Source organism: Oncorhynchus mykiss, chromosome 13 (assembly GCF_013265735.2).
Source record: "Oncorhynchus mykiss isolate Arlee chromosome 13, USDA_OmykA_1.1, whole genome shotgun sequence".
In the NCBI taxonomy this organism is placed as follows: domain Eukaryota; kingdom Metazoa; phylum Chordata; class Actinopteri; order Salmoniformes; family Salmonidae; genus Oncorhynchus; species Oncorhynchus mykiss.
In genome coordinates this window covers 1,501,243-1,517,562 of record NC_048577.1, presented here as the reverse complement: position 1 = coordinate 1,517,562, position 16,320 = coordinate 1,501,243, and positions in this window count along the sequence as shown.

Here is a 16,320-nt window from a genome sequence, read left to right as displayed (position 1 = left end):
AGAAAAGGGCAACCAGTGAAGGACAAACACCATTGTAAATACAACCTGTTTATGTTTGTTTATGTTCCCTTTTGCACTTTTACTATCATTACAACACTGAATATAGACATAATATGACATTTGAAATGTCTTTATTCTTTTGGAACTTTTGTGAGTGTAATGTTTGATATTCATTTGTAATTGTTTATTTCACTTTTGCTTATTATCTACTTCACTTGCTTTGGCAATATGTTTCGCATGCCAATAAAGCCCCTTAAATTTAAATTGAGATGGTCAAAGAGAGAGGGAGAGAAAAGGTCAAAGACAGAAAGAGAGAGAGGGGGTCAGAGAGTGAGAAATGAAAATGAAATAAAACCAATCGTTGAAATTGTTTTAACTTGTAGTCAGAAAATAAAATAAAACATTCCCTCAACTGCGTCTCCCCCTCCAGTCAGCAGAGGGCGCGGTGAGTCTTTCAGGCCAGTCTGCCAGAATGTGACGTGGAGGTGAACTGGACTCTTCTTTAAACAACAACAGCAAGTCGGTCGTCACTAGTTACCACAGTCACAAAGTAATAATTATGGCTAAACATCGCCTAATTCTCAACTTCTCTTATTAAAATCAGATTTTTAAACCTAACATAATGCCCAACCTTAAATGAAGACAAAAAAATGTAATATTTGTTTTCATATATTGTTTTTACGATAGCCAATGTTGACTTTGTGGCTGTAGTAACTAGTGACAAGCCAATGAGTCAGCCATGTTCTTTTATAGTTAAATGATAATGGTCAGCCACCTCGGTAGCTTGCTAGCTGAAACATTGAAGCTCTTTAGACTCGTTCATGTATATTATCCACTGTGTTTTAAACTCACTTCTGTCGTCTAGCTAGTTATCCCATTTAATTTCATATTTACATTGTTGTTATTAGTCAGCGAACGTAGCTGTCTGGTTAAGTTCACTAGCCTAGATAGCTAACTGTTAGCTAACATCCCCGACCATGAGTTCACTGAGCTACTCTCCTCCTGATAAAGAAGAGGAGGTCTGCTGGACGGAGAAAGAGGGTCTGTGGCTGAACGTTGTTGTGAAAGAAGAAGAGGAAGAGGAGGATGTTACAGTAACAAAAGTAGAGGATGAGGATGTTGCAGTGAAAGAAGAAGAGGACGAGAAAGAGGAGGATTCCGATTTTGGAGAGGAGGGAGAGATAACTGGTATATTGGAAGAAGAAGAGGAGGAGGATCTGATTAACCCCAGTAAGTAACATACTGTCTTAAAACAGAAGCACAATGCAGTTGTTGAACTAAAGGGCAAAGTCACACGGTAAAGGAGTCACACTCCCACTATCAAATCGGCCATTTTTTGTTGTTGTTACAATCAGGGCCAAGGTCTTGGTCTTTGGTGTCAGAAGTGATCGGACCTCGCATCCACGACAGTGCGTGTGCTTGGCCAGTGAGCGCGTTCCTGTAAGACGTAGAGCCGCAAGGAGGACGCACTCTTTGAAAGGAGGGAGTAGTGTAACGTCACAACGACGTTGTATTGCTGCCTTTCGGGGGGGAAGGGACAATTTGCACAATTTGACAACTGAAAAGGGGGGAAGGGAGAAAATGTTAAATTGCACCACCATCTATCTACACCATCCCCCAAAACCCATCACCCAATCCCAATAAATTAACATTTTTATTTATGTATGATTTATGTAACCTTTATTTAACAAGTCAGTTAAGAACAAGTTATTATTTACAACGACGGCCACACCCGGATGATTTTGGGCCAATTGTGCGTCTATGGTACTCTCGATCACGGCTGGTTGTGATACAGCCTGGAATCGACCCAGGGTCTGTAGGGACACCTCTATCACTGAGATGCAGTGTCTTAGACCGCTGCACCACTTGGAAGCCAACCCATCCCACTACTTTAACCCTATAGGATCCTACACCAACCCATACCACTACTTTGGCCCTATAGGATCCTACACCATCCCACTACTTTAACCCTATAGGATCCTACACCATCCCACTACTTTAACCCTAAAGGATCCTACACCATCCCATCCCACTACTTTAACCCTAAAGGATCCTACACCATCCCATCCCACTACTTTAACCCTAAAGGATCCTACACCATCCCACTACTTTAACCCTATAGGATCCTACACCATCCCACTACTTTAACCCTAAAGGATCCTACACCATCCCATCCCACTACTTTAACCCTATAGGATCCTACACCATCCCACTACTTTAACCCTATAGGATCCTACACCATCCCAGCCCACTACTTTAACCCTAAAGGATCCTACACCATCCCACTACTTTAACCCTAAAGGATCCTACACCATCCCATCCCACTACTTTAACCCTAAAGGATCCTACGCCATCCCACTACTTTAACCCTAAAGGATCCTACACCATCCCATCCCACTACTTTAACCCTAAATGATCCTACACCATCCCACTACTTTAACCCTAAAGGATCCTACACCACCCCAATACTTTAACCCTAAAGGATCCTACACCATCCCACTACTTTGGCCCTAAAGGATCCTACACCATCCCACTACTTTAACCCTAAATGATCCTACACCATCCCACTACTTTGGCCCTAAAGGATCCTACACCATCCCACTACTTTGGCCCTAAAGGATCCTACACCATCCCACTACTTTAACCCTAAATGATCCTACACCATCCCACTACTTTAACCCTAAAGGATCCTACACCATCCCACTACTTTGGCCCTAAAGGATCCTACACCATCCCACTACTTTGGCCCTAAAGGATCCTACACCATCCCACTACTTTAACCCTAAAGGATCCTACACCATCCCATCCCACTACTTTAACCCTAAAGGATCCTACACCATCCCATCCCACTACTTTAACCCTAAATGATCCTACACCATCCCACTACTTTAACCCTAAATGATCCTACACCATCCCACTACTTTAACCCTAAAGGATCCTACACCACCCCACTACTTTAACCCTAAAGGATCCTACACCATCCCATCCCACTACTATAGGATCCTACACCATCCCAGCCCACTACTTCAACCCTAAAGGATCCTACACCATCCCATCCCACTACTTTAACCCTAAATGATCCTACACCATCCCACTACTTTAACCCTATAGGATCCTACACCATCCCACTACTTTAACCCTATAGGATCCTACACCATCCCATCCCACTACTTTAACCCTATAGGATCCTACACCATCCCACTACTTTAACCCTAAAGGATCCTACACCATCCCACTACTTTAACCCTATAGGATCCTACACCATCCCAGCCCACTACTTTGGCCCTAAAGGATCCAACACCATCCCACTACTTTAACCCTATAGGATCCTACACCATCCCAGCCCACTACTTTAACCCTAAAGGATCCTACACCATCCCACTACTTTAACCCTAAAGGATCCTACACCATCCCATCCCACTACTTTAACCCTAAAGGATCCTACACCATCCCATCCCACTACTTTAACCCTAAAGGATCCTACACCATCCCACTACTTTAACCCTAAATGATCCTACACCATCCCACTACTTTAACCCTAAAGGATCCTACACCACCCCACTACTTTAACCCTAAAGGATCCTACACCATCCCACTACTTTGGCCCTGAAGGATCCTACACCATCCCACTACTTTAACCCTATAGGATCCTACACCATCCCACTACTTTAACCCTAAAGGATCCTACACCATCCCATCCCACTACTTCAACCCTAAAGGATCCTACACCATCCCACTACTTTAACCCTATAGGATCCTACACCATCCCACTACTTTAACCCTAAAGGATCCTACACCATCCCGTCCCACTACTTCAACCCTAAAGGATCCTACACCATCCCACTACTTTAACCCTAAAGGATCCTACACCATCCCATCCCACTACTTCAACCCTAAAGGATCCTACACCATCCCACTACTTTAACCCTATAGGATCCTACACCATCCCACTACTTTAACCCTAAAGGATCCTACACCATCCCATCCCACTACTTCAACCCTAAAGGATCCTACACCATCCCGCTACTTTAACCCTATAGGATCCTACACCATCCCACTACTTTAACCCTAAAGGATCCTACACCATCCCATCCCACTACTTCAACCCTAAAGGATCCTACACCATCCCACTACTTTAACCCTAAAGGATCCTACACCATCCCATCCCACTACTTTAACCCTAAAGGATCCTACACCATCCCATTACTTTAACCCTAAAGGATCCTACACCATCCCATCCCACTACTTTAACCCTAAATGATCCTACACCATCCCACTACTTTAACCCTAAAGGATCCTACACCACCCACTACTTTAACCCTAAAGGATCCTACACCATCCCACTACTTTGGCCCTAAAGGATCCTACACCATCCCACTACTTTAACCCTAAAGGATCCTACACCATCCCAGCCCACTACTTTAACCCTATAGGATCCTACACCATCCCACTACTTTAACCCTATAGGATCCTACACCATCCCACTACTTTAACCCTATAGGATCCTACATCATCCCACTACTTTAACCCTAAAGGATCCTACACCATCCCAGCCCACTACTTTAACCCTATAGGATCCTACACCATCCCATCCCACTACTTTAACCCTAAAGGATCCAACACCATCCCACTACTTTAACCCTAAAGGATCCTACACCATCCCACTACTTTAACCCTAAAGGATCCTACACCATCCCACTACTTTAACCCTAAAGGATCCTACACCATCCCACTACTTTAACCCTAAAGGATCCTACACCATCCCACTACTTTAACCCTAAAGGATCCTACACCATCTCACTACTTTGGCCCTATAGGATCCTACACCATCCCACTACTTTAACCCTAAAGGATCCTACACCATCCCACTACTTTAACCCTAAAGGATCCTACACCATCCCACTACTTTGGCCCTAAAGGATCCTACACCATCCCACTACTTTAACCCTATAGGATCCTACACCATCCCATCCCACTACTTTAACCCTATAGGATCCTACACCATCCCACTACTTTAACCCTAAAGGATCCTACACCATCCCACTACTTTAACCCTATAGGATCCTACACCATCCCAGCCCACTACTTTAACCCTAAAGGATCCTACACCATCCCACTACTTTAACCCTAAAGGATCCTACACCATCCCATCTACCTGGGAGGATGGAACCCCGTCTCTCCAAACAATAAATAAAGTTTAGGGTAGAGAGCATCTTTCAGCTGTCCTTTTGCATTAATGATGGAAAGAAGAATGGATTGCCCGGACGTCAAGTGAATGTCTCAGTCTGACTTGAGAGTACTGACTGACTTAAACGCTGTGTTCTCAGGTATATTGCTACAATCAATTGAAATTGATGTGGTCCTACTCTTTCTAAGTCAAATGAAAACACTACCAGTTTGCTAAATTACTCCTAAGTCCATTGTCATTATTACATTCACACTGTTTTCTATCACCGGGTTCTTAAATGTTGTGAAAACGGGTTCATCATATTGATCACAACTAGCTCGGTTTACAGCCTGGTCTCACAGACTAGACGTAACATAGTAAAAATACATTCGGGACACTTAAATACTGAACAAAAATATAAAGGTAACTTGCAAGAATTTCACCGATTTTACTGAGCTACAGTTCATATAAAAAAAATCAGTCAATTGAAATAAATTCATTAGGCCATAATCTATGATTTCTCTTGACTGGGCGTGCAGCCAATCAGAATACGTTTTCCCCCCACAAAATGTCTTTATTACAGACAGAAAAAGTTCAGTTTCATCAGTTGTCTGGGTGGCTGGTCTCAAACGAATGTGGAGGTCCTGGGTCTGTGGTTGTGAAGCCTGTTGGAAATTCTACCAAATTCGCTAAAACGACGTTGGAAGCGGCATATGGTAGAGAAATTAACATTAGATTCTCTGGCAACCGCTCTGGTGGGCATACAGTATATATTTAACCAGTTATTCATATCAATGTATTTTGGTTTTATTCTTTTTTTTGTCATTTAGCAGACGCTCTTATGCAGATACCAGGTTATTACTAAATAAACTGTTCACCATCTGGGACCATTCAACAGTCTAGATTTACCAGGTTATTACTAAATAAACTGTTCACCATCTGGGACCATTCAACAGTCTAGATTTACCAGGTTATTACTAAATAAACTGTTCACCATCTGGGACCATTCAACAGTCTAGATTTACCAGGTTTGTACTTCTAACCAAAAACTCTATTTGGCATTCTCAAAATGCTTACAATTGTTGTTTTTGATTATTGCTTGAACAGTCTATAAGATAATTGCTAGCAAAATACCTGTTTTAGATGCAGCACTTGTTAGCTTGAATGCTAAATGCTCACTGTCAGGCTGATGGAAAAGCTAGCCACAGAGCATTTTACTGGTTGTAGTTAGTTAGTATTTTTTAAAGTCTAAAGCAGTTTTTTAGAGACGATGGCACAAACGTTATATTAAGCAGGTGATTCAAACAAGCCTTACAATTATAATCCAAAAGTAGTGTGAACTGTACTCATAACCTGTAAATGGAGGCTGTTTTTGCTGTCAGACTATGAGAACTTCCCTGAGTTTTCCCCCACGGTGGTGAATTAGTGAATAGCGACACAGAGCTTAACGGTAGCTGGAAATGGTTAACCGGGACGGTAGCGTCCCACCCAGCCAACGGCCAGTGAAAGTGCAGGGCACCAAATTCAAAACAACAAGAATCTCATAATTAAAATTCCTCAAGCATACAAGTATTTTACACCATTTTAAAGATAAAATTCTCGTTAATCCAGCCACAGTGTGTGATTTTCAAAAAGGCTTTACAGTGAAAGCACCACAAACGATTATGTTAGGTCACCACCAAGTCACAGAAAAACACAGCCAAAGCAGAAATATAGATAAAATGAATCACTATCCTTTGATGATCTTCATCAGATGACACTCATAGGACTTCATGTTACACAATACGTGTATGTTTTGTGCATATTTCTATCCAAAAATCTTATTTTACATTGGCGTGTTATGTTCAGTATTTCCAAAACATGCGACGATTTTGCAGAGAGCCACATCAATATACAGAAAACACAGCCATTTTTCCAGCCAAAGATAGGAGTCACGATAATGTGCATATTTATATCCTAAAATCTCAGTTTACATTGGCGCGTCAAGTGCAGTAATGTTTTGATTCCAAAACATCCGGTGATTTTGCAGAAATACTCATAGTAAACATTGATAAAAGATACAACTGTTATACATGGAACTTTAGATAAACTTCTCCTTAATGCAACCGCTGTGTCAGATTTCTTTAAAACTTTACGGAAAAAGCACACCATCCAATAATCTGAGTACGGCGCTCAGAGACCAAAACAGCCAAGCAGATATCTGCCATGTTGTGCAGTCAACATTAGTCAGAAATAGCATTATAAATATTCACTTACCTTTGATGATCTTCATCAGAATGCACTCCCAGGAATCCCAGTTCCACAATAAATGTTTGATTTGTTTGATAAAGTTCATAATTTATGTCCAAATAACCCCTTTTGTTAGGGCGTTTGGTAAACAAATCCAAACGCGCGTGCAAGTCCACCCGAAAGGTCGGACAAAAAGTTCAAAAAGTTCCGTTACAGTAGAATCCATCAATCTTTAGGATGTTTTTAACATCCATCTTCAATAATGTTTCAACGGGAGAATTCTTTTGTCTGTAGAAAAGCAATGGAACGCGAGGTAACTCTCACATGACCGCGCGTCATGAGCCCAAGGTACTCTGCCAGACATCTGACTCATTCCCCTCTCATTCAGCCCCCCTTCACAGTAGAAGCTTCAAACAAGGTTATAGACTGTTGACATCTAGTGGAAGCCTTAGGAAGTGCAAGATTACCAATATCCCACTGTATCTTCAATAGGGGCTGAGTTGGAAAACCTACAAGCCTCAGATTTCCCACTTCCTGGTTGGATTTTTCTTAGGTTTTCGCCTGCCATATGAGTTCTGTTATACTCACAGACATCTTTCAAATGGTTTTAGTTACTTTAGAATGTTTTCTATCTTATATGCATATTCTAGCTTTTATGGCTGAGTTGCAGGCAGTTTACTCTGGGCACCTTATTCTTCCAAGCTACTCAATACTGCCCCCCATGTCACCAAGAAGTTAAAGTGAGTTTCCTTGAGTAGCACACCCGATCTTGCTCTAAAAGTCTGTGTAGTTTTTTCACAATGTATTCTGAATATTACCAATCTCGCCAATTTCTTTGCTATACGCAGATATACTACATCCATAACTAAAGGTTTCTGCATTCTCAGGGAGGAGTTTCTGCATCCAAATTGCGTGCGCATTGCACTCGTGCTGAAAGTTTAGCAAACACAGAAAGGGGCCAATATTGATGACCAAAAGTGGTCTGCTACACTGCTTTGAGTTTCTGTAATAACTTGTTTTTTTAGAATCATAAATGTTACTTCTGAAGTGAGAGAAAAAATAAGACAATATTACTGTTGTTGAACCGACTGTCATATTATTTTAAACATTCATTACAGATGTAAATTGTTGTACTATAACAAGGGGCATCACCTTTCAGCTAAAATAAACAGTGGCCCTTTAATCACCTGTCTGACTTTGTTGTTCACACAGGAGAGAGACGTGACTATGGTGGATCCTCTGGGGAGCCTCAACAACAGCACGATGCTGACGAGGCAGAGAAGAGTCTCTTCACATCAGAACACCTCAAGAAACACCAACGGAAACCCACAGGGAAGAAACTTCACCGCTGCTCTGACTGTGGGAAGAGTTACTCAAGATCAGATTCACTAAAAGTACACCAGAGAATTCACACTGGAGAGACATCTCACTGCTGCTCTGACTGTGGGAAGAGGTTTACCTCTTCAGCAGACCTCAAAAGACATCAGAGAATCCATACAGGAGAGAAACCTTATAGCTGTGATCAATGTGGAAAGAGTTTTAACGTTCCAAGCAGCCTAAAAACACACCAGAGAACACACACAGGGGAGAAACCTTATAGCTGCGCTGACTGTGGGAAGAGTTTCTCAAAATTATATACATTACAATCACACCAGAGAATTCACACTGGAGAGAAACTTTATAGCTGCTCTGACTGTGGGAAGAGTTTTTCAAAATTATATACATTACAATTACACCAGAGAATTCACACTGGAGAGAAACTTTTTAGCTGTGATCAATGTGGGAAAAGGTTTACTCACTCAAGCTGCCTGAAGGTACATCAGAGAACACACACAGGAGAGAAACCTTATAGCTGTGATCAGTGTGAGAAGAAATTTGTTACATCTAGCAGTCTGACTATACACCGGAGATCTCACACAGGAGAGAAACCTTATAGCTGTGGTCAATGTGTGAAAAGTTTTACTTCATCTAGCCATCTGACTATTCACCAGCGGACACACAAGAGAGAAACCTCATAGCTGTAATCAATGTGGGAAGAGTTTTAGCCAAACATCCTGATATCACACCAGAGAACACACACAGGAGAGAATTCTTATAGCTGTGATCAATATGGAAAGAGATATGCTGGTAAAATTTTGAAAATACATACATGAAGTTGTTTCATGATATCAATAAAATGTCATAATGTAGAATGTTATTAACATTGTAGTAGGAGTATTTGAATGATGTCACAATGTAGAATGTTTTAACATTGTAGTAGGAGTATTATAACGATGTCACAATGTAGAATCGTAAACGTTTGACCCCCTTTTCTATTGATTTCAGCGTGATATAGATATTAGCCTCGGGATGAATCCAGGCCTCATCAGGGGAAGCAATGAGTACTATTTATTTGATTAACAAAAAAGTGATTAACAAGAAAAACAGTTGTTACACTTGGCGCCCCATTTGAATGAGACTGCAGCACTTCAAAATGTAGCTAGCTGTTTTCTACAAGTTGTCCTCTAACCAGTGATGTACACATTATTCCCAGATTCCGTGTGGTTTTTGCTGCATTAGTTTTAACAGGATGTGCATCCTCTTCTCCCCCCTCTCGTGCAATTTATTTCCAAGTGATATCGATATGAGTGAAGATGAATAAGTGTTGCATTTCTCTTCATTTTGGGGACCTCTACATTTAAATGCATCACTCCAAAATGTAGCTGACTGTCTGTCTTCTGCAGGTTGTCCTCTAACCAGTGAGGTAAAAGATATCTCCCATTTCCATGTTTTTTTTAGTTGTGTTAGTTTCAACAGCACATACAACCTGATTTCCCCCCTAATAGATGTATTGCCAGTTGTCAAAACAACAGCGTAATTAATATACTTACTTACTGACTTTATTGTCCCCGTGGGGAGATTTACACATTTAAAGTGGCGTTTAAATACAAAACAAGATTGACAATACAACTTTCATAACAGTTACACACCTATAACAATAATAATAGTAAGAAATAAGAATTAAAACTTTTTTTTTTTATAGAAGAAAAGACTAGCCTGCTGGCCTTACAGGGTCAATGGGAACATTCACCCGAGCTATTAAGGAGGGATATCACACCTGGCATAAATGATTGTCTCGTTCTGTTTTTCCTGCTGAGGCCCTATACCTGCGCCCAGAGGGGAGTAATTCAAAGTCTTGGGGGTAGGCTTGGGTCTAAAAGGATGATATGATTACTACTGTGGAACATGTTTGTGTAGATAGTACATTGTAGGTTTAACTTTTCAGTATCACAAACTGTTTCTACATGTTGGTTATTGATTTGACCAGGTTATAACTGCTCCTCCAAAATAGCAACAAAATAAAAATTAATTAATTTTAATTAGGACTATGCCCGATGTCTAATTTAAAAAATATATATTATTTTTTATTTGTATTTATTTTTTTAAGTGAAAGTTTAAAATACTAGGGTTAAAAGGGCTGTGTGTTCGGTTTGATATTTCAACATATTTACATTTCATGTTACGTTTAGTCATCAGAATTATTTGACAATTTTTCGGCACAATTATATTGCTTACTAACAATGTTGTAAAACAAGCTTATATTTTGGGTTGGATAATACATCCTATTCTTACTATTTTAATCAATGGCTTTTCCTTAGAATGATCATTAGTCTTTAATTTTTTTTGTTATTATTTTGTTTTTTTATCCTCCTTGTGTAGTAAATATTAATTTTATTTTAGTTTATTTCCTGTGAAGCAACATTTCTGAAATGTGTTTATATAAATAAAGCTTGATTTGATTTGAACTTATTGCAAAAACAAATGAACCCAATGACTGACCAATCAAAACAGATTAACCCAATGACTGACCAATCAAAACAGATTAACCTAATGACTGACCAATCAAAACAGATTAACCCAATGACTGACCAATCAAAACAGATTAACCCAATGACTGACCAATCAAAACAAATGAACCCAATGACTGACCAATCAAAACAAATGAACCCAATGACTGACCAATCAACACTCTTGCAAAACCAACGAAAAAATATGTGCTTGAGGCGTCACTGGTTCGAATCTAGGCTGTATCACAACAGGCCGTGATAGTGAGTCCCATAGGGCGGCGCACAATGGGCCCAGCGTCATCCAGGTTTGGCTGTTGTTGGCAGTCTTTGTAAATAATAATTTGTTCTTAACTGACTTGCCTAGTTCAATAAAGGTTCAATTGAAAAAAAATACATGTTTTTTTAAATGAAAAATAGTATCAATTCAGTATATCTTACACTATGTCAAAATAGTGCAAACTGTAAATTGTATCACTTTTCAACCAATCCAGTACATTTTTGTTGAAAATTTAGAAATTGTAGTGTAATATACACTGCTCCAAAAAATAAAGGGAACACTTAAACAACACAATGTAACTCCAAGTCAATCACACTTCTGTGAAATCAAACTGTCCACTTAGGAAGCAACACTGATTGACAATACATTTCACATGCTGTTGTGCAAATGGAATAGACAACAGTTGGAAATTATAGGCAATTAGCAAGACACCCCCAATAAAGGAGTGGTTCTGCAGGTGGTGACCACAGACCACTTCTCGGTTCCTATGCTTCCTGGCTGATGTTTTGGTCACTTTTGAATGCTGGCGGTGCTTTCACTCTAGTGGTAGCATGAGACGGAGTCTACAACCCACACAAGTGGCTCAGGTAGTGCAGCTCATCCAGGATGGCACATCAATGCGAGCTGTGGCAAGAAGGTTTGCTGTGTCTGTCAGCGTAGTGTCCATAGCATGGAGGCGCTACCAGGAGACAGGCCAGTACATCAGAAAACGTGGAGGAGGCCGTAGGAGGGCAACAACCCAGCAGCAGGACCGCTACCTCCGCCTTTGTGCAAGGAGGAGCAAGAGGAGCACTGCCAGAGCCCTGCAAAATGACCTCCAGCAGGCCACAAATGTGCATGTGTCTACACAAACGGTCAGAAACAGACTCTATGAGGGTGGCATGAGGGCCCGACGTCCACAGGTGGGGGTTGTGCTTACAGCCCAACACCGTGCAGGACGTTTGGCATTTGCCAGAGAACACCAAGATTGGCAAATTCGCCATTGGCGCCCTCTGCTGGGTTCCTCCTAATGCAAGACAATGCTAGACCTCATGTGGCTGGAGTGTGTCAGCAGTTCCTGCAAGAGGAAGGCATTGATGCTATGGACTGGCCCGCCCGTTCCCCAGACCTGAATCTAATTGAGCACATCTGGGACATCATGTCTCGCTCCATCCACCAACGCCATGTTGCACCACAGACTGTCCAGGAGTTGGCGGATGCTTTAGTCCAGGTCTGGGAGAAGATCCCTCAGGAGACCATCCGCCACCTCATCAGGAGCATGCCCAGGAGTTGTAGGGAGGTCATACAGGCACGCGGAGGCCACACACACTACTGAGCCTCATTCTGACTTGTTTTAAGGACATTACATCAAAGTTGGATCAGCCTCTAGTGTGGTTTTCCACTTTAATTTTGAGTGTCACTCCAAATCCAGACCTCCATGAGTTGATAAATTTGATTTCCATTGATAATTTTTGTGTGATTTTGTTGTCAGCACATTCAACTATGTAAAGAAAAAAGTATTTAATAAGAATATTTCATTCATTCAGATCTAGGATGTTTTATTTTAGTGTTCCCTTTATTTTTTTGAGCAGTGTACAAATCCCCATCGACTGGCTGAGTCACCATTTAGTTTGGAAATGATCCAACCGTTATGTAGGTTGGTGGAAATGATCCAACCGTTATGTAGGTTGGTGGAAATGATCCAACCGTTATGTAGGTTAGTGGAAATGATCCAACCGTTATGTAGGTTGGTGGAAATGATCCAACCATTATGTAGGTTAGTGGAAATGATCCAACCGTTATGTAGGTTGGTAGAAATGATCCAACCATTATGTAGGTTAGTGGAAATGATCCAACCGTTATGTAGGTTGGTAGAAATGATCCAACCGTTATGTAGGTTAGTGGAAATGATCCAACCGTTATGTAGGTTAGAGGAAATGATCCAACCATTATGTAGGTTGGAGGAAATGATCCAACCGTTATGTAGGTTAGTGGAAATGATCCAACCGTTATGAAGGTTGGTGGAAATCCCCATCGACTGAGGATGAGGGGTCTCCATTTTGCAGTGTAATAATGATGTTGAATAATAATAAACTACAATCATCAATCTGACTCCATTACCATGTGAACGCTATAGGGCCCGTAATAGAATCCAGTGGGTATAGCCAAGGTTGTGAGTCTATCGTCACCACTCAGAATACTATAAGATGCAAGTGTCTAGGTTTAGGGCCCGTAATAGAATCCAGTGGGTATAGCCAAGGTTGTGAGTCTATCGTCACCACTCAGAATACTATAAGATGCAAGTGTCTAGGTTTAGGGCCCGTAATAGAATCCAGTGGGTACTATAAGATGCAAGTGTCCAGGTTTACCATTATGCAACTATTATTAAGGCTGAGGAACAAGGAGCTAATATTGATGTCTTAGCATTAAATGATTGAGTTAACCTTAGCTCAGAGATGCACCGTTAGAGAATACGTTCTAATATGTGCTACTTTTTGGACAGTGCCTTCTGAAAGTATTCAGACCCCTTGACTTTTTCCACTTTTTGTTATGTTACAGCCTTACTCTAAAATGTATTAAAACACGTTTTTTTAAAATCCTCATCAATCTACACACAATAACCCATAATGACATCACAATACCCCATAATGACATCACAATACCCCATAATGACAAAGCAAAAACAGATTTGTAGATCGTTTTGCAAATTTATATTTTAAAAATGTTTTATACTTTATCACATTTTTATATAGTACCAGTCAAAAGTTTGGACACGCACTCATTCCAGGGTTTTTCTTTATTTATACTATTTTCTACATTGTAGAATAATAATAATAATAGTGAAGACATCAAAACTATGAAATAACACATGGAATCATGTAGTAACGAAAAAGTGTTAAACAAATCTAAATATGACTCAAAATGTAATTCACTGAATGAGAGCTAGCTATTGAAACACTAATTGATATTTACAGTAGCTAGCTAGGCTATATATCAAGATAATTCTTATTGCAACTTTAATATTTCAAGTGCACTGTAAAACATATATTTATCTCATTTCAGTCTTTGGGAGCTAGATATATCTGTTTCTCTTCATCAGACAGCAGATCACGTTTTCACAAGAGGCTGTAGTTACATCGTAGATAAAAGCGGGCCATTGGCTGCCTACATCACCAGGGGTCTGTACGGGACCTCTGATTGGTTCCAAGTTTAGGAGTTCGGTAAGGTTGCCTGAGCAGACAGACAGACAGACAGACCGTGTTAAAATATTATTTTTTATGAGAAGATGTGCAAGAATTGCAGGTGCCAACAAATGTTATAGTCATCATAACAATATTTGACTGTGCTATACAAAAAATCAGGATCCTCTCTCGACTGGGACCGATTAACTTCACTCTTTTTAGCTTCGGCCCACCACCTAATAATAAAAACTACAGAACAATGAGCCAGATGTTTCACCTGACGTATAAATGTGAGGCATCCGGTTGACGGTTTTCATTCCCAACCAAATGTGGTGATGAGAGGAAGCCCAGTGGTAGAAGATAGAGCAAGATGGATTCTGGCCGACATTCTGCTGATTTTCCCATCGATGAAACGTTTGATCTCAATACAGTTTTCTGTTTCCATAACTAGAACTAGGGGAGGGATCTCCTCTGGGCCCCGAAGGATGATCCATTCAGAAGAGCAGGATGAGGTGAGCTTGATAAGGACTCACCCCGCTCCTGTACAAGGGACTGAAGACAGCCTTTTAACAAAGTGGCTTTTTGACATGTTTTTCATGTCTTAAAAATGTTTTACCTTTGTTAGATCATTAGTACACATTTTAAATGGCTTTTACAGATTTGATGTTTTTACAAGGAAAGTACTTTTATTCATGGTTGTTTTCATTGGTTTTAACAACATGTACTTTTTAACAAATTTAAATGTAACTTTCAAATGCTGTGTTTTATGCTTTGTTGCCGTTTTTATGTGTATAAATGATGTAAAAAATGTATGAGCTGTTTTTTTAAAGGAATTGTGTCAATAAAACTTTTCCAAAAGAAAAAAAACTAACAGAGTGGACTACGTTTTGAAGACATGACGTTTTGCCAAAGGTTCAAAGTACTTGCATTGTTTAGAAGGAGTGCAAGGGAGTATTGAGTTATTTCACACCGGTAAACTTCACAGAGTAGGCGTTCCCTAAAGGAAATATGCAAATAAATACTAGAATGCGCCAATAGGATCTCTCTTGCTCGTCCTTGGCTCTGCCCACTAGGATTAATTTGGAAACGACAGGCTCTGGTCTATCTGGGTTAGTTACACAAATCTTTGGACACACAGTCGGTGAAGAGCATGATGTGTTGCTGACGTTAGCCACCGAGCTAGTATAAGACCTACATATTATATTATTATATATATTATAGGTAACCAGATCGTGACTACAACTAAGTTACTAAGTCTTTAACCACAATGTGTTGTTACATTGGTGAGTAAAAACTCATGCTTCCTACCGTTTAATAACTTGTTGTCTGAAAATAAAATATACATTTTTCTCAACTGCGTTACCCACTCCAGTCAGCAGATGGCGGTCTGAGACTTTAAGGCGATGCTGCTGGTGTGACGTATAATGTAGTGGACGGAACGCTTCTTTCAACAGCAGCAACAGTTAGTCAGACACCTCGGTAGCTTGCTAGACAAAATAGACGAACCAATAAAGCTCTTTAGACGCTTCCGTAGAGCCACTGCGTTTTAAACCCACTTCTGTCGTCTACTAAGTTATCCGATTTAATTTCATATTTACGGTGTTGTTATTGGTCATCTAGTTAAGTTTTATTAAGTTAAGTTAGCATTAGCCTAGCTAG